At 40.5% G+C, this 27,767-nt stretch overlaps 1 protein-coding gene across 3 annotated transcripts in view; it reads left to right on the top strand.

The window, feature by feature from the left end:
- Positions 1–417: 417 nt before the first annotated feature.
- MRTFA (myocardin related transcription factor A) overlaps positions 418–27,767 on the top strand; it is a 193,079-nt gene continuing 165,729 nt past the window's right edge. For 2 of the 3 annotated variants that reach the window (XM_046013251.1, XM_046013253.1), the window contains exon 1: positions 450–580. The gene's annotated coding sequence lies outside the window, so the exon portion shown is untranslated. Of the gene's footprint in view, positions 581–27,767 lie in introns of all 3 variants that reach the window. The other variant, XM_046013252.1, reaches the window with a different exon arrangement.

A 27,767-nucleotide genomic window follows, 5' to 3' on the forward strand; every position in this document is an offset into this window, starting at 1 on the left:
CCTTCCCTCGACAGGGTGACCAATGGGCTTCGGCCTCTTTAAGGCCCCAGCGCCCCGCCTCCGGCTCGTCGCCGTCCTCCTCCCACCTTCTAGTCCCAGCTCCGCCAGTTTCAGACTTCCCTTGGCGATGAGGTCATCTTCTCGTTGCTCATTGGCCGCGCTGGGCCGTCAGTCACAGGAAGTCCCGCCGCCGTCCTCACCTCGTTCGCACCCCTCCCTCCACGCCCTGCCTTTAGTTCTCCAGTCCCAGCCTCCCCAAGGCCTCTGATTGGTCAGTGCTGCTGTCACTCTTCCAGCAGGCAGTGTAGGAGGTGGGAGGCGGGTGTGGTGGGAGGGGCCGCAGCTTCCGTGGCTGAGAGAAGCCGGCGGCGGCCGTGTCTGTGGTGTCCGAGGCGGCGGCGAGAGCGACCGTTCCATCCTCCCCACCCTCTCGGCTCCGCTCGCCACAAGCTCTCCGCTTGCGCAGCCCTCTCCCCAGCTCCGTGTGCCCTGGCCAGGCGTTGAACCTCGGAAGGGGAGGCGCGCGGTAAGAGCCGGAGGGGGACCGCCGCGGAGCCCGGGCTGGGAGGAGCGCGAGGCGGTGAGTGAGAGTCCGGGCGGGCAGGGGGACCCCTCCCCCACCGCGGCCCCGCCCCGAGCATCCTTTCTCCTTGCGACCCCGACGCGCGCCCTCGGGGTCGGGCTGCGCGGGCCCCACAGCCGGGCCCCCAGCACCGCCGCCGCTAGCTTCTCCCGTCCCTCCCCTCCGGGCCGGGGTCGCCCAGCCGGGGCGGGCGGCCCAGGGCGCGGCCGTGCACCTGTGAGCCGCCTGGCGCGGCAGCGCGGGCGGGGGGATGCGGGGGTGGGGGGAGGGTCCTGCACGCGTTGCTTGCGGGTGTGTTTTGACGGTGGGGACCCGGTGTCGGGCGCTTTCCCCGATATCCTGTGCAGACCCTCAGGATCCATGTGCCGTCCTAGGATTCCCAGGCAAGGGAGCCTCATCCAGACTTGTCGATGCCTCTGTCAGCAACCTGAATGCGGCCAGGTGTGAGGGATCTGTCAGATTTGAAACTTGACGGCCGAGAACTTGACTCTCTACGAAAGTGTCTGTCAGGACGCTTTGATTCCGCCTCCCACCCTGGCCGGTACCGCAGGGAAGCAATGATACGCTGTGGTAGCTAGGGCTGGGGCGTTCAGCTCAGACTCTCCAACCTGCCATTTGCTAGCTGTGTCGTTTTGGGCTTCAGTTTCCTTTTCAGGAAAATGGGCATAATACCTACTACACGGGGTCATCGTGATTTGAGAACAACGAGTAGATCAGTTTGTATTTAAGCACCAGCCCAACTTGGCTTTGTCAGGATCTCTCTTTTCTCACTGTTGTATGGATAGCGTAAGTGAAAGGCAGTTTGGTGGACACTTGACGACTTACCAGCTGTAGTTGGGGGGAGGTATGCGTGTATGGGAATGTGAAAGATGTCACTTAAATAATGAAATTACACCTAGCTTCATGTGTTTTTACATTCTTATAAGTCCATAAGAAGTCTGAAATGGCCCCAGGTTGCCAGCTTTTGAGATCTTTTCAAGATCTCTTCTACCTGAAGCCAGAGCTTGTAACATACTCATTATTTTCATTAAAAAGTGAAATTCACGTGTTTTATGTTAGAGGGCCCCCCAAAACTCCACAAATTTCACTGAAGCAGTTTTACAGTTGAAAAGCAGTCACCTCCCAGGAGTGAGGTGGTACAGCCAGCTGGCCCACAGCCGCGGACGGCAGGGTGGCGAACACTTGGCTGAAAGTTGTTAAATTAAGTTTTGCCTAAGGTCATTTGCATTTTCATAGTGAATCAAAGGGCTTTATGATGGCTTCTTAGTGAAGTGTTTTAGAAAGAGGCAAGCCAATTACTGCTTTTTTCAAAAACACACGCAAAGAACTGACTAGTCCGTTCTAGCACTGGCTTCAGTTCTTTGCCAGTAACTGTTAAGAAGAGACCCTGTTTAGAAAGAAAGGCTTTCACAAGTCACATTTCTTTGGTTAAGTTTTTTATTTAGAGTAAAATCGTGAGATGGAAGAGTAAGATGTATCCCATAATCCAAACGTATTTATTGCAGACTTTCCACATCCTTAGTCCTCTACTGAGTGCTATGAGGAAGGGATTCAAAAGAAGTATGAAACAGCCCATAAAGAGCAAAACCATAAAATTGGGTCACTTAATACTAGCTTTGGGTACCGCTTAAGTAATGACTTCATTCATTCATTCAGTAAATAAACTGATTCGTTGCCAAAACATGCCACGTGTTTTGTTTTGTTTTTTAAGATTTTATTTGAGAGTGAGAAAGCACAGAGGGAGAGGGAGAAGCAGACTCTCCACTGAGCAGAAGCCCAATATGGGGCTCAATCCCAGGACCATGAGATCATGATCTGAGCCCAAGGCAGATAGATGCGTAACTGACTGAGCCACTCAGGTGCCTTGCCAGGTGTTTTTTTTTTTTTTTTTTTTTTTTTTTCTAAAAGCCAAGGTTTTCGGGATAAGTGTGATATGGTCTCTGCTCATAGGAGCTCACAGTCTAGTGTGAAAGCCAGAAAGTGACAGATAATTGTAACACACTGAAATAAACTCCAGAACTGTATGGGAAGGTCAAGGGAACTTTTCCTTTGCACTTCAAAGAGAAGGTGGCATTTGAGCCGAATCTTAACTTATTAGACGAAGAGGAAGATCATTCTTCTTGCAGTTACAGAAGTAACTGAACTTGGAAAGATTTCCTGAAAGATCTACTGACTGCAGGTGTAAGCCCTAGGAAAGGGGAAGGAAACTGATATTTCTTGATGCCCACTATGTAATGGGCATTAAGCTGGGCTTTTAATGTTACCACTTCATTAGTCCTATGAAGTAGGTTTTACCTCCACTTTAGGACAGGAAAACTGAGGCTCATCATAGTTAAATGATTTATCTAAGGTTACAGTTAGTGACAGAGCCAGGACTCGAATTTCTGACATAAAAGTATGTATGCTCTTTTCTTTTTAACACTCTGTAAAAATAAATATGAATGAGGTGAGGTAGTTCCTGCTATATATGTCATTTTACTATATCAGAATACTTTCTGTGAAATAAATGTTCATATTTGATTTAGAGTTGCTAAAACTTGTATAATATAAATTATCAAATGGTATTTCTTTTATAAGTTTGAGGTTTGCTAAAAGGTGTGGTTCATGGAAGTATTTAATGGAAGACATTGATACATACAGATTCTGTATGGGGCTCTTAACAAAGCTGTTAAACAGGTATGGACTTCCCTTGAGACAGTAGCTTAAATATTTAAATGTATAAAGTGGTGTGCAGATATATGGCCAATAAAATAAGAATGAAAGGGATAAAATGGTTTTGAGTAATTTTTATGAAAGGGGAAATTAGAATTTTGAAGTCATTAACAGAGATTGTTACATCTAGAGAGACCACTGTGGACTATAAGCTCCACAAAGGCAATTTGTTTCTTTTGTTCTCAGCTTGAAGAGCAATTTTTGGGGGACGACGGGTGGCTCAATTGGTTAAGCATCTGCCTTCAGCTCAGGTCATGATCCCAGGGTCCTGGGATAGAGTCCTGCGTTGGGCTCTGTTCATCAGGGACCCTGCTTCTCCTTCTGTCTGCTGCTTCCCCTGCTTGTACTCTCTCTCTTTGACAAATAAATAAATAAAATCTTTTGTAAAAAAAAAAAAAGCAATTTTGGGACATAGTAGATGCTCAGTAAATATTTGTTGAATAAAAGATGAATGTGAATATGTATTTACAATGAGCAGTGTGTTTATGTAGATGCTCGTGTGGATAGAATTGGTTGACATGGGAACATTTTCATCTGCTGAGAAAAAACTTTAGTCAGGAGGTTATATTTCAGAAAGTCTTTGAAAGAAAAGAGGGAAGAGTGACAGATTACAGATGAAGTGAGACAGGAATACACCATATAGATAGTTTATAGGTGGTTATACTTTGGAAGAAAAGGAACATTGACCAAAGGGAATGGCCCGTTGACAGCATTCAAATAGAGGCACTGTTTATTGATAAGGCTTTAATGAGTTTTCAGAATCAAAGAAACAGTCTCTGCTCTTAAGGAACTTACAGTTTTAGAGACTAGGTGTTAGCTATCTATTACTGTGTTAACGTGTTACCCCAAAAGTTGGTGTTTGAGATAAGAGTAAACATTTATTATTCCTCACAGTTTCTGTGGATCAGGAATTTGGGAGCAACTTGAGCAGTGGTTCAGTCTCGGAGACTCTCAAGAGATTGCAGTAATATGGCATCTGGAGTTGCAGTCATCTGAAGGGAGACAGGCTGGTGGATCGTCTTCTAAGACGACTACTCAGATTGTTGGCAAGTTGGTGTAGGCTGGTGGTGGGAGGTCTCCGTTCTTCTCCATGCGGGACTCTCCATAGAACTACTTGAATACACTCATGGCCTGACAGGTGGCTTCCCCCAGAGCAAGTAATCCAAGAGACCAAGGTGCATTGTCCTTTATGACCTAGCTTCAGAGGTCACACACCATCATTTCTCCAGTATTCTGTTGGTCACATATTGTGGGAAGGGATTACATAGGGATGTGAATACGAGGAGGCGAGAATTGTTAGGGGCCATCTTGGAGACTGGTTACCACAGTGGGTAGCATAGAACAGAAGTGTTGGAAGGAGGCACAAACTGCTGAGGGAGGGGAGGGAAGGATTCAGGTGAGGGAAAGCTTACTTTCGGGAAAATGAGGGAACTGGGAAAGATTTAAGTCTTTTAACAGATATTTGTAGGTATTTATTGGGTGTTCACTAAGCACCCTCAACATGGTAGGCTAATGTGTGGAAGTGAATTGGGGCTGTGTGAAATGTTTTAAGTAGTCTCCGCCAGCTTTGGTACTAAGGACAAACACTTAATCTCTGTGTGTGAGGGTGGAGTAATTTTTCTGATACTGAGGAGAACACTAATTTGTCAGAGCGATAGAAGAGCAGTTAAAAGCATAAATACTAGAGCCAGACTTCCTGGGTTGGAGCCCTACCTCTACCACATGCTGGCTGTGTGACCTTGGGTGTGTGACTCTGGCGCTCTTAACCACATCTTATTGGTAACTCACTATAAAATGGGGATAATAATGGTGGCTGCTTTATACTGCCGCTATAAAGATTAAATAAGTTAAAATTTTGCCCAGTCCTTGGAACAGGTTCACATGCATCATCATTACCATCATGATCGTTCATTTTGGCCAGGCAGTAGTGTAGAACTGGCCGTGGGTGAATGAGGTTCGACTCAGAGATGAGTGAATGTGGAATGGTGTGAGTATTCAGAGGCTTTTAAATGTCAATCATTGAAATATAATCACTTTAAATGTAATCATTTGCTGCTTCAGCATCAGTTTTTCCAGTCTGAGTACTTATGTTTAGATAATTTTTTATTTCACAAATAGAGTGAACCAGTGATTTTATTTAGCTGAACTCCACAGGTACAACACCTCAGGCGGTGCACAGTTGCCTGTGAGAGGTATCTTGCATTCTCTTGTTGTCCCTCGAAATTACTGGGCCCTCTGTCTGCAGAATGGGTTTAGCCAGAAGTAGTACTTAACCGTGCAACTTCACAAGAGCTTAGTGGTGGAACCAGGACCCATAGTAAATACCAGAGTGAGCACTTTCGTGACCGAGTCACAAAAGAATCCTCAGAGACTGATACTTAACACCAAGTCTGTCACTTCTGTGAAGAGGGAAGATCATTGAACTCCATGTTTTTACAGGTGTTAAAGCAGGAGTTGGGTGCTCTGCCAGGGTGCCTTGGGTGGAGCTAATTGCCTCAATTACCTTCCGTTCTGTGGTTCAGGGACTCCAGTCCAACTCTCATTGTTTAGATGAACAAAGGTGCTGATATATTAAGTGGTTCAAGGCTCCACAACATTCTAGTGGCTGAGCCTGGGCACTTCTTCACCCTGTGTTTAAGGTTGGCTCACATAGTAATGAAGATCTGCAGAATCTTTGGAAGATTGAGCATTGTGAAAATGTCTTTTCTTCAGATACTGTATTTTTACTTTAGTGGTATATCGGATTTGTTTGCTTTCCTAGTCACTTTTATTCATATGCCTTTAGAAATCATTCTCTGTTTATATGAGTCTGGTAACAAGTAATTTGGATAGCTCCTTTTGAAATGTGGAATGTTTACTTTGTTACTGAATTTGAAGACAGGTGGGCTACTTACAGGTCTTTGACCTCTAAAATTATGAGTGGGAATTATGGGTAACTTGAAAAAGATTAAAAACTCCGTAGTATGAGGGAGTAAAATAACTAGTGAAGTAACACGTCAAGTTTGAGGGCATGAGCAGAACTAGGTACTGGCAGTTATCAGCCGTGTAACCATAGGTTCACCACTTAACCTTCTTGTGACTAGTTTTTTCCATCTATAAGCTGGGGTTAATGATTCTTACAACATGAGGTGCTTATAAGGATCATGGAGTCACAGTGGACTTGTTGTGCTACCTCATTAATTTTCACACCAGCTCTGTGAAGTAATAGCTCCATTTTGTAGATGAGGAAAGAGAAGCTTGGAGAGATTCATTAATTTAGGAAGATTGCTATCAGGGTTTGAACCAAGTTCTGTGTGTCTCTCTCTCTCTCTCTTTTTTTAAAGTAGGCTCCATGCGCTATGTGGGGCTTGAATTCTCAACCCTGAGATCAGGAGTCACAAGCTGCACCAAATGAACCGGCCAGGCATCCCCCTAGGTCTGTTTTTGAATGAAAAGATACTGACTCCCTATGATAATGTGTATGAAGTGCATAACTTTGCGTTCAGTAAATGTCTGTTCCTGTTCACTTTCTTTTGCATAGTTTTTGAAAATGTTACTATGCTGAGAATTCTTTACGGTAATTATCAAGGTGTTGCAGCTTTCAAAGTGGTCTTTGCAGTATTCCTTATATGTATCTTGTTGCTGTTCCTGAAATAGAAAGCTATAATAGTGATTTCACATCCAAAATTGCTCAATAAATACTAAATAAGGACATACTATAGTGTCCAAATTTTAAACATATTTTGTCAGTGTTTCAGTTATCTTTATAACTGTAAATGGCATAAGTGATGCCAAAGTCTCCTAATTGTGGTTAATTTGTACATATTTTCACGACCACAAAATTTGTAGGAACTTGGAAAGTTGTCCTCTCATATTTTAGGACACGCCATGTTGCATTTTGGTTTGTGAGTGGTGTTAACGATTTCATGGTGAAACTGGCTTTATCATTGACTTTATATTTTGTTATATGATGGATTTTTTTTTTTTGGTAACATTATTTTTATTTATTTATTTATTTATATATTTCATTAAGTAAGCTCTACACCCAACATGGGGTCCTAACTCATAACCCGGAGATCAAGAGTCATGCGCTCTACTGACTGAGCCAGCCAGGTGCCTCTGTATGATGGATGTACTTAAAAGTAGTCTTTTAAAATTTGCCTTATATTGATTGTCTTGCCTTTCAAAACAAATGTAGAAATCAAAGGTAAGGACCATTTTCTTTCTTATCTCTGTTACTTGGGATCATCATTTTTTATGGAAAATCAACTGAACTAAAGCTTTCATTTATGAGCTTTTTACTCTTTAATATTCCAGGTTAATGCCCTAAGGTGGCAAGGGAGGCAGAGATGTCATGGTATTTTAAATTCCCCATTTTGTAGATTCAGTAGATCATTTCTTTTTTTTTTTTTTTAAGATTTTATTAAAAATCTTTTTTTTTAATTTAAAAGATTATTTATTTATTTGTCAGAGAGAGAGAAAGAGCATGCGCAAGCAGGCAGAGCAGCAGGCAGAGGTGGAGAGAGAAGCAGGCTCCCTGCTGACAAGGAGCCCGATGCAGGACTCGATCCCAGGACCCTGGGATCATGACCTGAGCCAAAGGCATCGGCTTAACCGACTGAGCCACCCAGGTGTCCCTCAGTGGATCATTTCACATTCTGGTTGACATTTCCCTCTGTTCAGTTTTTTTTTTTTTTTTTTTGGCAAGAGAAGATGGGGACAGACCTGGAAGGGTGGGAATAGGAAACCAGGAGTACAATGAAGATCATAGATTAGTGATTTGACTTCAAATTAAATAAATTTGGAGCTTCCTTTTAATGCAGTAGAACATCATAGGATGCTGTGGCTCATTTGTGTAATATCTGTCATGAATCTTTGTATACATTGAGTAAAATGATTATTTAGTCATTTTCCTAAGTCAGTCACTCTGTAGCATGATCAACCTTTTTTTTTTAACCCCTTTCACTTTCACCTGCAGCTGATTCTGAAGGTGAGCCTGGCAGAAACAATTTGTATGAAAATTTGGACGAGGTATTCATGACATTTTATTTTCAACATGTTTAATAATCTGTTGTATGTCTGAATAAAACTGAGTTAATTATAGTGTAACCTTTTGTTCTATTTGGAGAGTGTTAAGGGATTTTTGAATACCCTCCAAAATTCACCTTCATCAAGTGAGCTTAGAAAGCTCTTTCTAGAGCAAGGATCCTCAAAACTTTACCTTTATGACTTTCTTTTTCTTCTGGACACTTCATTTTCTTTTGAAAAAGATAGTAGATTTTCCTGCTGTTTGGAGATAGTAGGGATGAGTTTGGAGTTGAATGCACCTGTTTTTAATTTGGCTCTACTGCTGGCTGGCTGTGTGATTTTAGGCAAGGGAATTAATCTTTCCAAATCTCTATTTCCTCATGGTTTAGATGTGGGAGGTGAATAAGTTACATATAAAGCATTTAGCACATAATAGGCATTCCGTGCATGTTAATTTTCGTAACATCCTGAACTCTTCTTTTGTAGCAGTAGCTACAATTATGGCTAAATAATTGTGTAATTATTTATCTTTTCTTAATAAGCTTCATGAGGTCAGGGACCATGTCTGTCTCTTTATTGCTATTTTGTCAGCATTTAACATCATGCTTGGCACAGGATGTAATAGATGCTCAATAAATACTTGTTGAATGAGTGGAAGTGACCCCCCCCCCCCCGTCCTCCCTTGCCTTAAAGGACAGTGTCCTGAACTTAGTTCCTTTGGCCCCGTTGAGAATTAACGGACTTACTTGATACTTGGTCCATTAACAACTGGAGCTAGGTACAAGGGAAGGTAATGAACAGATGAATAACAACCACAGCATAATAATATTCAAAGTAAATATGATACTCTAAAATTCTAGTACTCTGGATTTTCTAACCTTTATAATCTGATGTCCAGCCCCAAATTCTACCAGAACGGTTTTCAGTGAGGCCACCACTGACTTGCATGTTGGTGAGCCAGTGGGTTGTCCCTAGCTTAGTAAAATGGTTACTCAGGCAAGAACCATGGCATCATCTTCTCTTCTTTCCCATTTCATAGCCAGTCCATCAGTGAATCCTGCTAGTTCTGATATTTAGGTTGTTTTCATCTCTGGCTATTGTATGTGATGCTTGCATTGAACATGGGGTTGCATAGGTCTTTTTGAATTAGTGTTTTTGCCCTCTTTGGATAAATACCCAGAAGTGGTAGTTCATATGGTAGTGCTATTTTTAATTTTTTGAGGACCCTCCTTCATACTGTATTCCATCCTGGTTGTGTAAATTTACACTCCCACCAACATTGCACAGATGTTCCCTTTTCTCCATATCCTCACCAACACTTGTTATTTTTTGTCTTTTTAGTAAGAGCCGTTCTAATAGATGTGAGGTATCTCCTTGTGGTTTTGATTTGCATTTTTCTGATGATGAGTGATGATGAGCATCTTTTCATCTACCTGTTGCCCATCTGTATGTCTTCTCTGAAAAAATGTCTGTTGAGATCCTCTGCGCATTTTTAAATCAGATTTTTTTTTTTTGCTGTTGAGTTGTGGAGGTTTTTGTTTTTTTTTTTTAAAGATTTTATTTATTTATTTGACAGAGAGAGATCACAAGGCAGAGGGAGAGGAGGGGAAACAGGCTCCTTGCTGAGCAGAGAGCCCGATGTGGGGCTCGATCCCAGGACCCTGGGATCATGACCTGAGCCGAAGGCAGATGCTTAACCCACTGAGCCACCCAGGTGCCCTGAGTAGTGGAGTTTTTAAAAAATATGTTTTAGATATTAGCCCCATATCAGATACATGGTTTGCATATCTTTTCCCCTATTCATTAGGTTCTGTATAAAAGGGATTGTCTTCCAGTTTCCCATAATGTTCCTCATTTCTTTCTGAGTCCTTACCAGAAGTATCTTTAATGTTCATATTTTTTTTTTTAAACTTTATTTATTTGACAGACAGAGATCACAAGTAGGCAGAGAGGCAGACAGAGAGAGGGAGGGGGAAGCAGGCTCCCTGCTGAGCAGAGAGCCCAATGCAGGGCTTGATCCCAGGACCCTGGGATCATGACCTGAGCGGAAGGCAGAGGCTTAACCCACTGAGCCACCCAGGTGCCCCAATGTTCATATTTTTAATAGCATTCTGTTTATGATGAGATTTGTTTTCTCTAAAACGATACAGGCTTTCCCTACTGTACTTCTTACTTCTTCTGAGCTCTCACCACGAGTGCTTTCAGTGTCCATATTTCTACCAACAGTCTGTCGAAGGCAACCTAAGATTTTTCTATTATGCTTCTAAAAATTCTTCAGCCTCTACCCATTATCAGTTTCAAAGACACTTCCACATTTTTAAGTATTTATTTTTTTTTAATTTTTTTAAAAGATTTTATTTATTTATTTGACAGAGAGAGATCACAAGTAGATAGAGAGGCAGGCAGAGAGAGAGAGAGGGAAGCAGGCTCCCTGCTGAGCAGAGAGCCCGATGCGGGACTCGATCCCAGGACCCTGAGATCATGACCTGAGCCGAAGGCAGCGGCTTAACCCACTGAGCCACCCAGGCGCCCCCATTTTTAAGTATTTAAACAGAACACTTACAGATATCAAAATCTATATTAGGGTTCAACTGGAGAAACAGAATGAGTAGGAGATATACATTAAGAGATTATTATAAGGATTTATTCCTTATATAGGGGATGGCTAAGCACGTATGATATCCATATGCCAGGATGTCTTGAGCTGAAGTTGCTCTCCACAGGTAGAATTTCTTCTGGGAAACATCGGTTCTGCTCTTAAGGCTTTTTAATTCAATTGAATCAGGCCCACCTAGATTTTCCAGGACACTGTTCTTTACTTAAAGTCAGCTGATTATGAACATTAATCACACCCGCAAAATATCCACAAATATCTTCACAGAAACACTTAGTGTTTGAATAACTGGAGACGGTAGCTTAATCAAGTGACCCATACAACTATAATCACTATTATTTCTTGCTTGGATTACTGTAGTAGCTTCCCCTGAACTGAATTCCTTGTTTCTGTTTTGATTTTTTTTTGTGATCTGCTGTCCACATAGATTATAGACCTTATGATCTGTTTTCCAGAGTGGGTTTCATGATCTACCACTCTCCACCTTGCTTACTCTGCTGTAATCCCACTGGATTCCTTGCTCTTTCTGGGTTGTACCAGGTCTTTGTGCTTGCTCTTCTCTCAGCCTGAAATACTCTTTCCCTAAATCTCCACATGGTTTACTTCCTCATTTTTCAGATCTTTGCTCAGATGTCTTCTTATTAGAGAGACCCACCACATATTTAAAACAAACAAACAAACAAACAAACACCAAGAACCACCTTCTCAGTTGATTAGGTGGCTACCTTTTGGTTCAGGTCATGATCCCAGGATTGAGCCCCGAGTCAAGTTCCTTGCTCAGCGGAGAGCCTGCTTCTCCCCTGCCTGCCATACCCCCTGGTTGTGCTTGCTCTCTCTCTGTCAAATAAATAAAATCTTAAAAAAGAAAGCCACCTTACTCTTTAATCTGAGGCAGTCCTCATTTCCCTTATCCTGCGTCACTTTCTCTGTAGGACTTGACACATATTTTTTTTTTTCCCTCTAAGATTTTATTTGTTTATTTGAGAGCATGAGAGAAAAATCACGAGCGGGAGGGAGGGGCAGAGTGAAGGGGAGAGGGAGAAGCAGACTCCCTGCTGAGGATGGAGCGTGCTGCGGGGCTCCATCCCAGGGCCCCTTAGGTCATGACCTGAGCCAAAGGCAGACGCCCAACTGACTGAGCCACCCAGGCGCCCCAACATGCATTTGGTTTTTGTTTGTCTCCCCCCACTAGATCCTATTCTCTACAGGGGCAAGGATTTTGTTCATTTCTGTATCCTCAACACCAGTAGTACTTAGCATATTGTAGGTGCTTATTTTTGAACAGATTAATGAATGAAGGGAAAGCCATTTTCATTCTTATTTTACCTCTCATGTGCTATTTAACATAGTTGATCACCTTTTTAAAGCCATTTTATATTCTTGGTATGACATTATTCCCCTTGTTTTTCGTCTAATGCTTTGTTTGTTCCTTCTACCTTTCCTGCTGTACTTCCTATCTCTTTTGCTAGCTGTTCTTCATGTTGGCCTCTGAGTGTGGGACTTTCAGGAATTAGCTTTAAACCCTCTTATTATCTGTCTGTAGGAGATCTCATCTAGTCTCTAGCTTTAAAAACTACTCATTTAAAAACTACTAATGATTCCCAAGTATGTATCTCCATATTTTTTTAAAGAACTCACTTTGCCACCTCCACCTGGAGGTCTCATAGACATCTCAAATTTATATTCCCAGTTGAACCTTAGCCTTCTTTTCCTCTTGCCAAAGTTGTTCCTGCTCTAGTGTTCCCCATTTCTGTAAATGGCACTTCTGTCCATCTGGTTACACAAGCCAGAAATCTGACAGGTCATCTTTGATAATCTGCCTCTCTCAGCTCACATCCATTTGGTCATCAATTTTGTTTGGTAATCACTCCAGAAATATTGACAAATCTTATTTGTCAACTTCTGTTTCTGTTGAAGTCACTGTAGCTAGTCTTAAGTCATGCTCTTTCCAGGACCACATCAATCAATTCTTACCTAGTTTTACTGCTTCTGTTCTTTTTTCTGACCCTAATTAACCAATTCTCCACACTGAAGTCAGAGTTTTAAAATGCAAATATAATTATATTACACTTCTGCCTTTTCCCCTAAGTGTTTCACTGGATATAGGTTCCAAGGGGCAACTTAAATACAGTATTAGGTAGATCAGGGATTTTTAATGAGGAGTGGTAAGACTGTGGTCTAATTGGAGAGAACATGCCCTGTCTAAAGAGAGTTGCCACTTTTTAGTTCTAGGGTATTGTTGACATGTGGGAGTGTAGGCCCACAATCGCTGATCTTCTGATTTTGTTCTCAAGGGAAGCCAGAAATCTGGATTTTTTTAAATTGTAGATTTTCTGTTTTATAATATTAGCAATGAATTTAAAATTTAAGTTTCTTGGGGCACGTGGTGCTGCCATTGGTTAAGCATACAACTCTTGGCTTTGGCTCAGGTCATGATCTTGGGTCATGAGATGGAGCCATCCATCAGGCTTTGTGCTCAGTGCAGAGCCTGCTTGAGATTCTCTTTCCCCTCTACCCCCCATTCATTATCTCTCTCTTTCTAAAATTGATAAATCTTTTAGGAAGTTCTTAGGAACAAATTTAGTTAAATATATGTAAGATCTTTAGACTGAAAATCACAAAACATTGCTGAAAGAAGTTAAAGAAGACTTAAATATTTGGAGATACATCACATTCATGGTTTGAAAGATCCAGTAATGTAAAGTTGTCTTGTCTTCCCAAAATAATCTATAAAGATTCAGTGTGTTCACAATCAAAGTCTCAGCAGAATTTTTTTGTAGAAGTTGACACTCTGGGGATGCCTGGGTGGCTCAGTTGGTTGGGCGGCTACCTTTGGCTCAGGTCATGATCCCAGCGTCCTGGGATCGAGTCCCACATCGGACTCCTTGCTCGTCAGGGAGCCTGCTTCTCTCTCTGTCTCTGCCTGCCTCTCTGTCTGCCTGTGCTCGCTCTCTCTCTCTCTCTCTGACAGATAAATAAAATCTTAAAAAAAAAAAAGAAATTGACACTCTCAATCTAAAATTCACATGGAAATGTAAAGGATCTAGAATAACCAAAATAATTTAGAAGTGGAAGAACAAACTTGAAGGAATTAAATTACCCGATTTCAAGACTTGTAAGGCCAGAGTAATCAAGGTGTGGTATTAGTGTAAAAATAGATATGTGGATCATTGGAATACAGTAGGAAGTGCTGAAATAGACACACATATGGTCATTTGATTTTCAACAGTGTTAAATGTAATTCAGTAGAGGAGAGGATAGTCTTAAACAAATGTTGCTGGAACAATTGGATATTTGTTTGTAAAGAAGTGAATCTCAGTACCTGTCTCACACTAATTAACTTGAAATGGCTCATCGCCCTAAACATACAAACTAAAACCGTAAAACTTACAGAAAAAATTATGAGAAGATATTTGTGACCTTGGGATAGGCAAAGATTTTTTAGGAAACAAAAATACTATGGAAGAAAAAATTGGTAAGTCAGACCTGTCAAAAGTAAAATCTCTTTTCTTTAGAAGACACTGTAAGAAAATGAAAAAGTGAGCCACAGACTGGGAGGAAGTGTTTATACACACACGCGTACACACATGTATACATAATTTCATATATATATGTAGATATCTATAGATACATTCATCAAAGAACTTACGTTTAAAATATGTAAAAAAAACCTTTAAAACTCAAAATATGAGAAATGACCCAGTTAAGAATGAACAAAAGATCTGAATAGATATTTCATAGAAGAAAATATATTTGAATGTCCAAAAGCATGCGAGAAGATGCTCAACATCATTAGGGAAATACAAATTAAAACTACATGCCATGCCATGCCATGCCATTCCACACCCACTAGAATAGATGAATCCTCTAGAATAGATAAAATTTAAAAATATGGATAATTCCAAGTATTGGTGAGGATGTGAAACAACTGGAATTCATATATGTTGTTGGTGGGAGTGTCAAGTAGTACAACTGGTCAGTTTTTTGTAAAGTCAAATACATACCATGCAGCCTTGCAGTCCTGCCCCTTGGTGTTTATTACCCAGGAGAAATGAAAACATATTCCCAGCAAGATCATGTGACTGTACATAGCAGTTTTGTTTATAATGGCCAAAAATTGGAAACCACCCCAATACTATCAACAGGTGAATAGGTAAACTGTGAATAGACAGTGAATTAACGATGCACACTGAATTAAAGATGCATACAACAGTGTGAATGAATCTCAAAAAGTATGTTGGGAGAAGTGAGAAACACGCATTTATATCAGTTTCTCTTTTTTTTTAAGATTTTCTTTATTTATTTGACAGAGAGACAGTGAGAGAGGGAATACAAACAAGGGAAGCGGGAGAGGGAGAAGCAAGCTTCCCGTGGAACAGGGAACCTGATGTGGGGCTCTATCCCAGGACGCTGGGATCATGACCTGAGCCTAAGACAGATGTGTAACGACTGAGCCACCCAGGTGTCCCTATATCAGTTTCATTTTTTAAATAAATTTTTAAAAAAGATTTCTTTATCTATTAGGCCACAAGTAAGAGGAGCAGAGGGAGAGGGAGGGAGAATCCCAAGCAGACACCATGCTGAGGGTAGAACCCGAAGCAGGGCTTGATCCCACAGCTCTGAGACCATGACTCGAGCAGTTGGATGCTTAGCTGACTGTGCCACCTGTATTGGTTTCATTTATATTGCTGTTCTAGAATAGGCAAAACTAATTTATAGTAATAGAAATTAGATCAGTGGTTGCTTATGGCTGGAGTGGAGTGGGGTGGGGAAGATGGACTACAAAAAGACAGGAGTGATGGGAATTTTTCTTTTTTTTTTTGATTGGGAGTGGCGATTACACAAGAATGTGCATTTGTCAGAACTCATTGAACTGTACACTTAAAATGGGTGCACTTTATTGTAAGTAAATTATACATCAAAGTTGACTTAAAAAATACTGTTGGTCAGCATTCTGTGGACTAAACCCAAGGTGTTTGTATGCCAAATTTCACTGAGGTCAGCCAGTATCTAACAGTTGATCTATATACCCCCAACACATGTGCACACTGCAAAAATGCCTGGCCCATAATAGGTCTTCAGATTTCTGTTGACCAAGTGGCAAATAATGGCAGCACCATACAAGAAAATACCCCATTCTCCATCCTCCTGCAGTTTTCCAGCTTCAGTCATTTACGGAGTTAATTTGGCTTCTTCAGGCAGTAGTACCTTGAGTACAAATGAGGTTATTCATTCATTCAAAAAGTTGCTGAGCATCTACCATGTAAATCTACGTAGCATTTACATATCTACCATATGTAAAATCCTGCCTAAATAAAGTAATTGCTAACTCTGAAGAATTACACAAATGTCCCTTGATTATATATGTGAAATTAACATTCAATTTAAAAAACAAAGGCTGGGTAAGTTCTTGCTTAGAATTTGTTTCAGCGACTGCTTCTTTGTCTTGTGGATTTACACTGCTGTGGAAAATAGCATGGGCTTAATAATAGACTTTCTTCATTATAACTTCTCAAATGAGAGAAAGGAAAACATTTCAGAATGTCATTCTGGTATAGCTGTAGAAATGGCAAATTTCTTCCTTTCTGATTTAGAGTCTGTGAGGGATGAGTGACAATTTCGTTGCTAGGACCACGTTGTTTGTTCTGTCTATAGTGTGCTGTCTTCATCAAACTTGATTTTGAAGATATTTATAGGGATATTTATAGATCACGAAGCAGAATTATTACATATTTTTTCAATCAGAACTTTAAGAAAACTGGTCATCATTCTGTATTGATAATTGTTACTTTCTTGGCTGTGATCAGGCTGCCCTGAATTTTCTGGACAGCTTTCTTCCTCCTAATTCTCCAAACTGTGTCCTGGCCCTTTTTTTTTTTAAACAGTGGTTGGAATTTTTTTTTTTCTTTTTAAGTTTATTTGTTTAGGTAATCTCTGTACCCAACGTGGGCCTCAAACTCACAGCCCCGAGATGAAGAGCCCTGCGTTCTTTGACTGAGCCAGCCAGGAACCCCCATCCTTGCAGATTTTTAAAGTTAGCCTCAGGCTTAACTCCTTTACAAAACAACTCTCCTTGATTAATACAATGAGTCATCTGACCTCCAACTTGTTTTCAGATTTTCCTCTCCTCATAGTGCTCTTTTCCAACTTTTCTTTTTTCTTTTTTTTTTTTTTAATTTTATTTATTTATTTGACAGAGAGAAATCACAAGAGAGGCAGGCAGAGAGAGAGGAAGGGAAGCAGGCTCCCCGCTGAGCAGAGAGCCCGATGTGGGACTCGATCCCAGGACCCTGAGATCATGACCTGAGCTGAAGGCAGCGGCTTAACCCACTGAGCCACCCAGGCGCCCCCAACTTTTCTTTTTTCAATGTCACATTTCTTTTTTTCATGAAGACCTTTTCTTCCTGTTAATATTATTGTTCGTTGAGGAATAGTAGCTGCACCTGGTACTGTTTTCTTCTCCATGTTACCTATTGTAAGAACTGTACCAAGTGAGTTTAGTTAAAGAAGATGGATGATAAATTCTAGCATGAAGCTAAATACGTATTACTTAGTTCATAATGGATGGAAGCATAGTGCTTTAGATAACTGTGGACCCAGATCTTTTCTCCTTCAATTTTCCTTGGCACGTTCCCCTCAAAAGGAAGCCAGGGAGATTAAGAGTTGCTCCTATCTGATAATACCCTGAAACTTAAGAGGAGGCAGTTCCCTTAGAAGCAATCTGAGTCCAATTCGAGAGCTTAATGAACCGCCTTTACCTGTACAGCAGTCAGAGAGTATGTCTCTGTGCTGAGACATCAGGGAGACTTGAGAGAAATTTAACAAGAACCTAAACATGAGGAAAAAAGAAGTGCCTATTTGGAATTGCATATGTGTATAATCTTGGTGGTTTATTTTAATTGGAAAGAATCTGTTATACTCATCCATAACATTTCTCTGATTTCTCTGACAGAATGGTTTCTTTTTAAGCCCAAGCTAGAATTAATAGCAAACTAAAGAACGGCATTTGTTTATCTGCCATTCCGAATATCCTATTTCAAATACCTCTTATCTTTGGCGGGTTCAGAATCTTGTTTAGTCATTTTCATTATTCCCAAGATTAACTATACTTTGATTTTACATTCCTGCCTGCAGTGCACAAAGGTTCCAACTTTTCCACATCCTTATCATTGCGTGTGGGGTTTTTTGTTGTTGTTGGGGTTATTGCGTGTGGGGTTTTTTGTTGTTGTTGTTGTTTTTGTTTGTTGGATAGTAGATCCCTTGATGGGTGTGAGGTGGTAGTCTTGTATATGTTTAGTGATTTCATGTATGATGGGTAGCATAGTGTTGTCTCTGTTGATATTATCACGTGACTGTTTTTTCCCCACAACAATTATCACTCATGCCTGAAGTGGTTATTACTGTTATTATTTTTACTTGTTACCATAAACTCCATAATGGCAGAGACCTTGTCCATTTTCATCTCTAGTATCCCTAGGGCTGAGATAATACCTGATATGTTACACTTCCTTGGTGAGTACTTGATGAATGAATGAAAGAGTGAATAATGGAATGTAGACATAGTGTAATGGCTAGAATCAAAGATGTGGCTTCAGACTTGGGTTTGAATTCTTATTTCCTTGTGTATAAAATAGGCTTGATAATGCCTTCCTCATAGGATTGTGCTGAGATTAAGTGAGATCACACATGTAAAACCCTTAGTATAGCACCTGGCACATTGTAATTATCTGATGAGTGGTGGCTAATATTATTAGATATTATTATTAGAGAGAGGTCAGCTGGCAGCAGGGCATCAGTGGGGTTGGGTTTTAAAGATCCTCATTCGGTCAGTAATAAGTTATATAATACTGGAACAAGTTGTCTAATCTCTCTGGCCTGAATTTTTTTTCTCTGCAAAAAATTTTTTTGAAGAAGAGATCATTTCTTTTCAAAAATTAAATCGTTGAAATAGTTGAAGAATAAGTTGCTTTAGTGGAAGAATAGTTGCTTTAGTGAAAAGGTGTTTGGTAATGATTTAATATGCTAGGTTATGTATGACCACTCAGTGGGCATGGAAGTGGAGAAATGCAGATTCTAATGAAGATTGCAATGATAGTTTGGTGGTTTTGCTGAGTTGTGTTGTACTCATTTACTGTAGAGACTTAGTTTGAAGATACCTTTCTGTCCATTTGCTGTGGTGCTGATTGATGGAGGAAATAAAATAATCCCAAGACTTTCGACTTCTGAGATGTGGCTGGTTGTGTTCCTGCTCTTAGCAAATGTGGGACCAGATAGGCAAACTCAGTCTGAGTTTGAGAGAAAGAACATTTCACCAATTTGCTCAACTAGATAAGATGTATGGCTACATCCCACAGTTAGTATTATTACTTTTTATACAAATAACTTGGAGCAGAGAGTAGAAGAAACTAGTTTTTATTAAGTATCTGTTTGCTAGCCACTGCTAGGTGCTTTCATTTATGCTGTCTTTGATTTTGTTGATAGCTAGAATGATTGTTTTTATTATGTACATGTTACTCATTGTCACTAACCCTCAATCACAGACTTTCCTGGAATTGGGAATGCTCCTTTTGCATGATTCTCCCTATAGCTTTTGTTTGGGACTCATTGCGGTCACTGCAGCCTGAGAAAGTATATGCTGCCTTTGAGGAGGAGCTCCTTTGGCTTCATTAAGAGCAAATAACTTTGGGTGCCTGGCTGGCTTGGTTGGAAGAGCATGCTACTCTTGATCTCAGGGTTGTGAGTTTGAGCCCCATGTTGGGCATAGAGATTACTTAAAAATAAAATCTTGGGGCATCTGGGTGGCTTAGTTGTTGAGCAGCTGCCTTCATCTCAGGTCATAGTCTCAGGGTCCTGGGATGGAGCCCCAAATTGGGCTCCCTGCTTAGCAGGGAGCCTACTTCTCCCTCTGTCCCTCCCTCTGCTTGTGCTCACTCTCTCCCTGTGAAATAAATAAATTTTGAAAAACTTAAAAAAAAAAAGATTACCTAAAATCTTAAAAAAAAAAAAAAAGAGCAAATAACCATGATAGTTTGCCACAAACACCCTTATCTCTTTGGAGGTGTTTTCTGGTGGTCTGTATCCAAGTAGGAATCCTTTTTTTTTTTTTAATCTTTTTTTTCCCCCCAAGATTTTATGTATTTATTTGACACAGAGATAGAGAGACAGTGAGAGAGGGAACGCAGGCAGAGGGAGTGGGAGAGGGAGAATCTCGCTTCTCACTGAGCAGGGAGAACGATTCCAAGTAGGACTCTTACATGCTTTCCCCACTGAAAGATGTTACAGTTGGTGATTAGGCCTCTAAATGAAACATATACATGTACATATATGTATATAAACTTATTTTATCCATTAGTACATTGGTCATGTGATAGAATTTCTGTAATTTAGATCTTTATTTAAAGATTTGTTTAATGGAAAAAGTATGGATCATTGGAAGCCACTTAACATTGGGTGACCAGGTACGAGTGTCAACTTCTCTGGGCCTGTGTCCTCATCAACAAAATGGGGATGTACTCATCTTGTAGGGATGTTATCCAGATTGAGGGAAATCATGTGAAGAAATCTCCTGGTATTCTACAGATGTTGGTACTGCCTCTCACTTCTTACATTCTGACTTTTAAATAACTGAGTAAAATATCTTGGCGCATGACTTAGTTTGTTAGTGCTTTTATTAAGATTGTTAACCACATGCCCCAGGGATTGACAATGGAATTTATTTTTCTTTGCTTATCAATTGCAAATGCTATTAGCAGTGTATTCTTGTTCAGACTTTGGAATGAGAAAAAACTTTTTTTTAAAGCAGAATTAAGTGGATTTGCTTCAGGTGGCTTTCTAAGATCTGGCAAATTTGGATAGGAAAATTAGAATTGCTTTCATAGTGGAGTTCCTACCTGGAACATAGTTGGCAGTGAGAAGAAAGATTGTGCAATTACAGACATTCCTTATCAGATGTTTGGTAAAGCTTATTTTTGCCTGAAACACTGGAGGAAGTCCCTACTCCCTCCCTTTCAGTCAAGAAGCTGATTGTGGAATAGGAGATGAGTAAATGAAAATTAATCTGGCTTTGGCAATTGAAGAATGAGAAGAATGCTCACCCCAAGGCATCTGGGCTTGTTTCTGTTTTCCAGAGCTCTCAGAGGTTATTACCCATTAGTTGTAAGTATTAAAAAAACCCAAACATTTCCCGCCCCCTCCCCAACTTGTAGGTGAAGCCTGGACTGAGTAGCAATTTAATAAAGATTTTAGGTTGGTAATGGAATTGCAGAGATGATTTCCACTGGCCAAAATTTGGTTGTTTTGGCTTTACTCATCTACAGTTCTTGGTAAAGATTATTATTCTTTTTCTATCCCTTCTCCCCAGAGTGGCAGGAATGATCTTAAAAACATAAGCTGAGGGCACCTGGGTGGCTCAGTTGGTGAAGTGGCTGCCTTCAGCTCAGGTCATGATCCAGGAGTCCTGGGATCAAGTCCCCACGTCGAATTCCTGCTCAGTGGGGAGTTTGCTTCTCTCTCTACCCGTTCCCCTTGCTCGAGATCTTGCTCTCTCTCTCACTATCTCAAGTAAATAAAATCTTTAAAGCAAAACAAAACAAAACAAAAACAAGCTGATCACATCACTTCTCTGCCTAGCACCCTCCCCTCGGATGGTTTCCTGTTGCATTTAGAATAAAACCCAGATTTCTTCTCACGACCTGCAATTGTATGCATGCTTTATCTATACTGCTCTCACCACTTCTTTGATAGGTCACGTTCATTATCATCAGCTGGTTTTACTTTCATTCTTTCAACTTTCTTTACCACCATATCTAAAAAATACATTCTGCTCACAAAGCCCCTCCTTTGTTTCCTTTATAACTTAGAGAAATTTATCATTACAGTTGACCCTTGAACAATGGTGGGTTAGGCGCACTGAGCCCTGTGCAGTTGAAAATCCACATGTAAGTCTCCTCTTCTCCATATTTTGTCACATTAAAAATCTTTTTAATCTAAGTTTTTAATCTACCTGAAGTTTATTTTGTAAGTTGGGATTCTAAATGAACTTTTCCCCCATGTAGATATCCAGTTGTCCTAACACGGTTTAGTCCATCTTCTCCCCCCTGGTTTTGGAATGTCATTTCTTTTCTTTTCTTTTTTTTTTTATTAACACATATGTAAGTTTTAACTCCCCCCAAACTTAATAGCCTGTTGACCAGAAGCCTTGCTGATAACATAGCCTTACTGATAATATACAGCCTTACTGGTAACATGTATTTTTTTTTGTTAAGATTTTATTTGTTTATTTGACAGAGAGAGATCACAAGTAGGCAGAGAGGTAGGCAGAGAGAGAGAGGAGGAAGCAGGCTTCCCACTGAGCAGGAAGCCCGATGCGGGGCTCGATCCCAGGACCCTGGGATCATGACCTGAGCCGAAGGCAGAGCCTTTAACCCCCTGAGCCACCCAGGCGCCCCTGGTAACATGTATTTTATATGTTAAATGTTTTAACTGCTATATTTATACAATAAACTAAACTAGAGAGAAGAAAGTGTTAAGAAAATCATAAGAGAAAATCTGTTTATGGTACAGTACTATATTTACTTAAAAAATCTATGTACAAGGGACCTGTGCAATTCAAATCCATGTTGTTCAAAGTCCAACTATAGTTTTCTGCTTGATGGCTTGCTTACTTATTTGTTTTTGTCTTCCTGTGCTCCAAGATTATAAATAACCCCATGAAGATAGAGACCATGTTTTATCCTTTTTATCTAGCACATGCTGACACATGCTGGGTATTTAATAAATATTTGTTGAGTGAATGACTTATTTGATAAACTTCTGTTTATAGAGAGATTCTTTAGTTCATAAAGGAACAGGCATTTACTTGTTGATCTGACAGTCTATAAAATGATAAAGGTCAACATGGGCAAAAAAATGATTTAGTGCTTTTTTTTTTTTTTTTTTAAGTAATGTCTGCATCCAACACAGGGCTTGAACTCACATTGCGAAGATCAAGAACTGCATGCTCTACTGACTAAGCCAGCCAGGTGCCCCAAATAATTCGTTTCTTTGGGTTATATCTTTCAGAATTAGTTAGATGGTGCTTGGGAAGCTTTTCCTGATTGGCCAGGGTTGGATTAGATCTCCCTGTTGTTAGGACACCATCTGTTTGCCTATTAATTACAAAATTATGAAAAACCTACTAGGTTCCCTGAGGGAGAGAGAATTCAGTTTATCATTTTTATCATTAGCCCTCAGACTGGTGCTTGGCACATGGTAGTTGTGCTCAATAAATACTGGTTTGGTGAGAAGTGTGTTAAAATTGAGGTGTTTCTTAAGAAAAGAAAAATTTTTACACTGGTAGCTTATGGAGCTCATTGGTCCCAAGAATTTGTTCTTTGTTTTTCATGTATCATGACATAGGGGTTTTTTTTTTAAAATATTTTATTTATTTATTTGACAGAGAGAGAGAGAGATCACAAGTAGGCAGAGAGGCAGGCAGAGAGAGAGGGGGAAGCAGGCTCCCCACTGAGCAGAGAGCCCCATGTGGGGCTCGATCCCAGGACCCTGAGATCAATGACATAGGTTTTTAGAAGATCTTTATTATGGAAAATTTCAAACGCATAAAAAAAAGAATAATAAAATGAACCATCACCATGTGCCTATCATCCAGCTCCAACAGTTATCAGCATGTGACCATTCTTGTTTAACCTTGCTCCCCCTCTGCAGTATTTTAAAACAGATCGTAGACATGATATCATTTCATCTGTAAATACTTCAGAAGGGTATAATCAATTTAAGAACTAGTTAACTCTTGGAAAAACCCGATACAAAAATTCCATTTGTCTCCTTGAATCTAATTGTAGATGCCAGCTGGTGAATTTCCATGTGTTAAACCACTCCCAAGGCTTGACTCACTATTGAAAGCATACACACTTCATTGTAATTGCTTGAGATAGCAGTAGTTTGTTAGAGTATGTTATCATGGTTGTTTCTATTTGGGTAGAGAGAGGTTACCAATAAGTAAAAACTCATATGTCAGAGCTAAGTTTGGAGATGTATAAAGACAGATGATATTTTCTGACCATTGTGCATTACAGGCCTTTGAGATTTTGTCTGGAAAATGAAAATGAAATATGGTTTGTGGATTTATAGAGTAAATTCCTGTAGTTCTTTGTGAGTGAATTTCCAAGAGTCACAATTAGCAGTAAACTGAAAAGGGTGTGAGAAGACTCAGAGCAAGAAAGACTCCTAAGCCTTAGAAGGTTGAGGGTTTAGAACTTGGGCCAGAGGAAAAGTCACACGGCATTGGAAGTGGTTATGGTTAGTTTTATTCCGGAAGTTAAAGTTGTGGCCTAGACCTCTGTAAATAGCCTATTTAAAAGACATTTTTTTTGCCTATTTAAAAGACATTTCCTTTGGGAAGAGAGGCACTCTTTTCTTTTAGAAAATATTTTGAAGGATTAACTACTATCTTGTAAAATTTGAAGATTGGCACTGGGCAAATGGTTGGACTAGAACAGTGTTTTTTCAAGATCCCAGTTTTTTGTGGAAAAGAAATGAAGTGGGGATGGAAAAGCTCATAAGCACCTTTAACTATTTAACTGGCCACATGAGAGAACAAGACTGATTCTAAGAGGCTGCAAGTCCCAGCCCTGTTAGGACTTGGTGCAGCCTTGCTTCCTCTTTAGCTTGAATCACCACATGAGTCTTTTGGTAGGTAGGAGATGGTGGATGTGGGGATCATCCCAAATTAATTCTTGGCAATTTATTTTGAAATCCATTCTTTTATTCTTGTCTTTTACTCCCATAACAGTTAGGTAATTTCTCTATTAAAGTACTTAGTACACAGTGCTTTGAATAGGGATTTTGTCATAATCATCTGTGTATCCTTAGCATCTAGCACGTGGTCACTTGGAAAATATTTGTTGACACATGATGATCCCTTTTTCCAGCCTTGAGATGGTATGATTTTGTGATTTCTCTAGTGGCCCAGACTAGAAAAATACGGGAGTAATGCTATTGTGTTGTAGGCTCCCATCTGAATTGTTCTTCTTCCTAAATGGTGTTTTTTCTCAGACTCTTAGCCATTCTCTTCTTCTGGGACCTTCCAGGGAACCAGAAGGAGAGACAAATTTGTGTTTAGAGTAAGAGGACTGTGTCAGACTGTAGTTGGTATGTTAGGATCCCTGGAATCCACCAGTCGCAGTCAGGATGCAGAATTCCGGGTTGATAACAGATGCCACCAGCTCTTTCTCTTTCATTATTCTTCCTCATTTACTGAGATTTGACCCCATATCTGTGAGGTGGAGTGGATTTCAGTCTTGATCTTCAAGCTTTAAAGGGTGTGGTCATTGGGAATTAATTGGCGCAAAACTATGAGTATTTCTTTTTTCATGTGTGTGGTAACTGCTGAAATTAATTTGCTGTAAAACTGTAGAATCAACATCAAATTAAACCTGTGGTTCATTATCTAATACAGGATAGTAAAAGAAATAAAAAAACCATTATTTCATCAACCTGTGTTTGTTTGTTGGAAAGTTGGAAGCTGTCTCAGACTCAACATACACAAAACTAAGATGATTCATTTCCCGCCTCTACCTTTCCCTGTCTTATTTTATGTCACTTCTACTCTTAGTGGTTCTGGTCAAAACTTTGGACCCTATATTTCTCTTCTACGCCATATGCAGTCTGCCAGGAAAACTTATGGGACCTGTGTTCAAAATATATCCAAATCTGGGGAGCCTGGGTGGCTCAGTGGTTTAAGCTGCTGCCTTCGGCTCAGGTCATGATCTCAGCGTCCTGGGATCGAGTCCCGCATCAGGCTCTCTGCTCGGCAGGGAGCCTGCTTCCCTCTCACTCTCTCTACCTGCCTCTCTGCCTACTTGTGATCTCTCTCTGTCAAATAAATAAAATCTTTAAAAAAAAAAAAAAATATATATATATCCAAATCAACAACTTCTTACCATCACTCTTGCTCCTACTGTGGTCTAAGCCACTGTCCTCTCTTGCCCGGATTATTGTAGCCTTTCCTGATTGATTTCCCAGCTTCCACTCTTTCCTTTATTTTCAGCCCAGCAGCCTGAATCATTATGCCTGCGTGAGACATGTCACCCTGTTCAGAAACCCTGCAGTGGCTCTCCATTCCACTCCTGAGGAACTACCCCTAAGGCCTTATCTTATCTGGTCTTCTATTAAGCTTTCTGACTTTACCTACTGAATCCCCCTTGTTCACTCTGCTGTAGCCACATTTGCTTTCTTGCTGTTCCTTTGAAAAGGACAGTCCTGCTTCTGTCTTAGGGCCTTTGTGTTGGCTGTTCCCTGTCTCTTCCTCTAGATAGCTGTGTGGCTAACTCATCACTGTCAAATCTTGCTTCTTTTTTTTTTTTTTTTTAAAGATTTTATTTATTTATTTGACAGAGAGATCACAAGTAGACAGAGAGGCAGGCAGAGAGAGAGAGAGAGGGAAGCAGGCTCTGCTCAGCAGAGAGCCCGATGCGGGACTCGATCCCAGGACCCCGAGATCATGACCTGAGCCGAAGGCAGCGGCTTAACCCACTGAGCCACCCAGGCGCCCAAATCTTGCTTCTTTGTCACTTTCTCAGTGAGGCCTACCCCAGTCACCTATGTAAACGTTGTAACTCAAGACACTTCTGATTCCCGTTATTGTGACCTTTTCCCCCTAAAACATTCATTGTATTTTAAGATCTGTATACTTCCTTTTTTTTCCTTGAGAGTGAGTTTCATGTATTCCTTTTCTTTATCTATAAGCTCTGCTTAAATGCTGGTAGACTTAGGCCAAACGTCGGTTATTTATAGACCTGTCTGTCATTTTCAAGCATCCCAAAGAGTGCTGAACCTAAAACCAAGGAAAAGAAAAGCAAGTGCCTTAGATAGTCAAGAAAGAATTTTTGAGCATTGTTGACAATTCCTGAGAAGACTTACAGTGCCAGAAGTGCTGGGAGTAGTTGGTTCTTCCCAAGTTGAAGAAGTGTGTTGATGGTGCTGGAGTGACTGGTTATAAATAGATCAACATTTTTTGAGACGCATTGGTGAAAGGATATGCAAGGAAAGCAGAGAAAGCAGAGTAGAGTATAGTGGTAGTCACAGTGGACAAGATTTGAAGTGACTAGCGCAGTGAATGAGTGGTAGACACTTTTTTTTTTTCCTTTAAATTTGACAGAGATCACAAGGAGGCGGAGAGGCAGGCAGAGAGAGGGAGAGGAGGAAGCAGGCTCCCCGATGAGCAGAGAGCCAGATGTGGGGCTTGATCCCAGGACCCTGGGATCATGACCTGAGCCGAAGACAGAGGCTTAACCCACTGAGCCACTCACGCGCCCCACGCATGGTAGACTCTTGAGAACCATGATGGAGAGTGGCCAGATAAGACACATCTTTGTGGAATGGAGATGGACCAGTGCTATAGGAACACCTTCACATACAAAATGCTTTAAAGCCATAGGCAGAAGGACCCTTTCCTTTGAATATAAATGAAAACCACAATAAACGACTGCTTGACACTTGTTAGGATAGCTATTATCAAAAAAACTGCAAGGAGAAACTGGAACTCTTATGCATCTCTGGTGAGAATATACAATGGTACAGCCACTGTGGAAAGCAATTTTGTGGTTCCTCAGAAAGTTAAATATAAAATTGCTATAGAATCCAACAATTCTGCTCATAAGTAATACTCAAAGGAATTGAAAGAAGGGACTTAAACAGGTACTTGTACACTAGTGTTCACAGCAGCATTATTCCTAGTAGCCAAAAGATGGAAAACTAAATGTCCCTCTACTGATGAATGGATAAATGAAATGTGGTAATGTACATACAGTGGACTTTAGCCTTAAAAGGGACATTATCGGGGCACCTGGGTGG

Source organism: Meles meles, chromosome 7 (assembly GCF_922984935.1).
Source record: "Meles meles chromosome 7, mMelMel3.1 paternal haplotype, whole genome shotgun sequence".
Lineage (NCBI taxonomy): Eukaryota > Metazoa > Chordata > Mammalia > Carnivora > Mustelidae > Meles > Meles meles.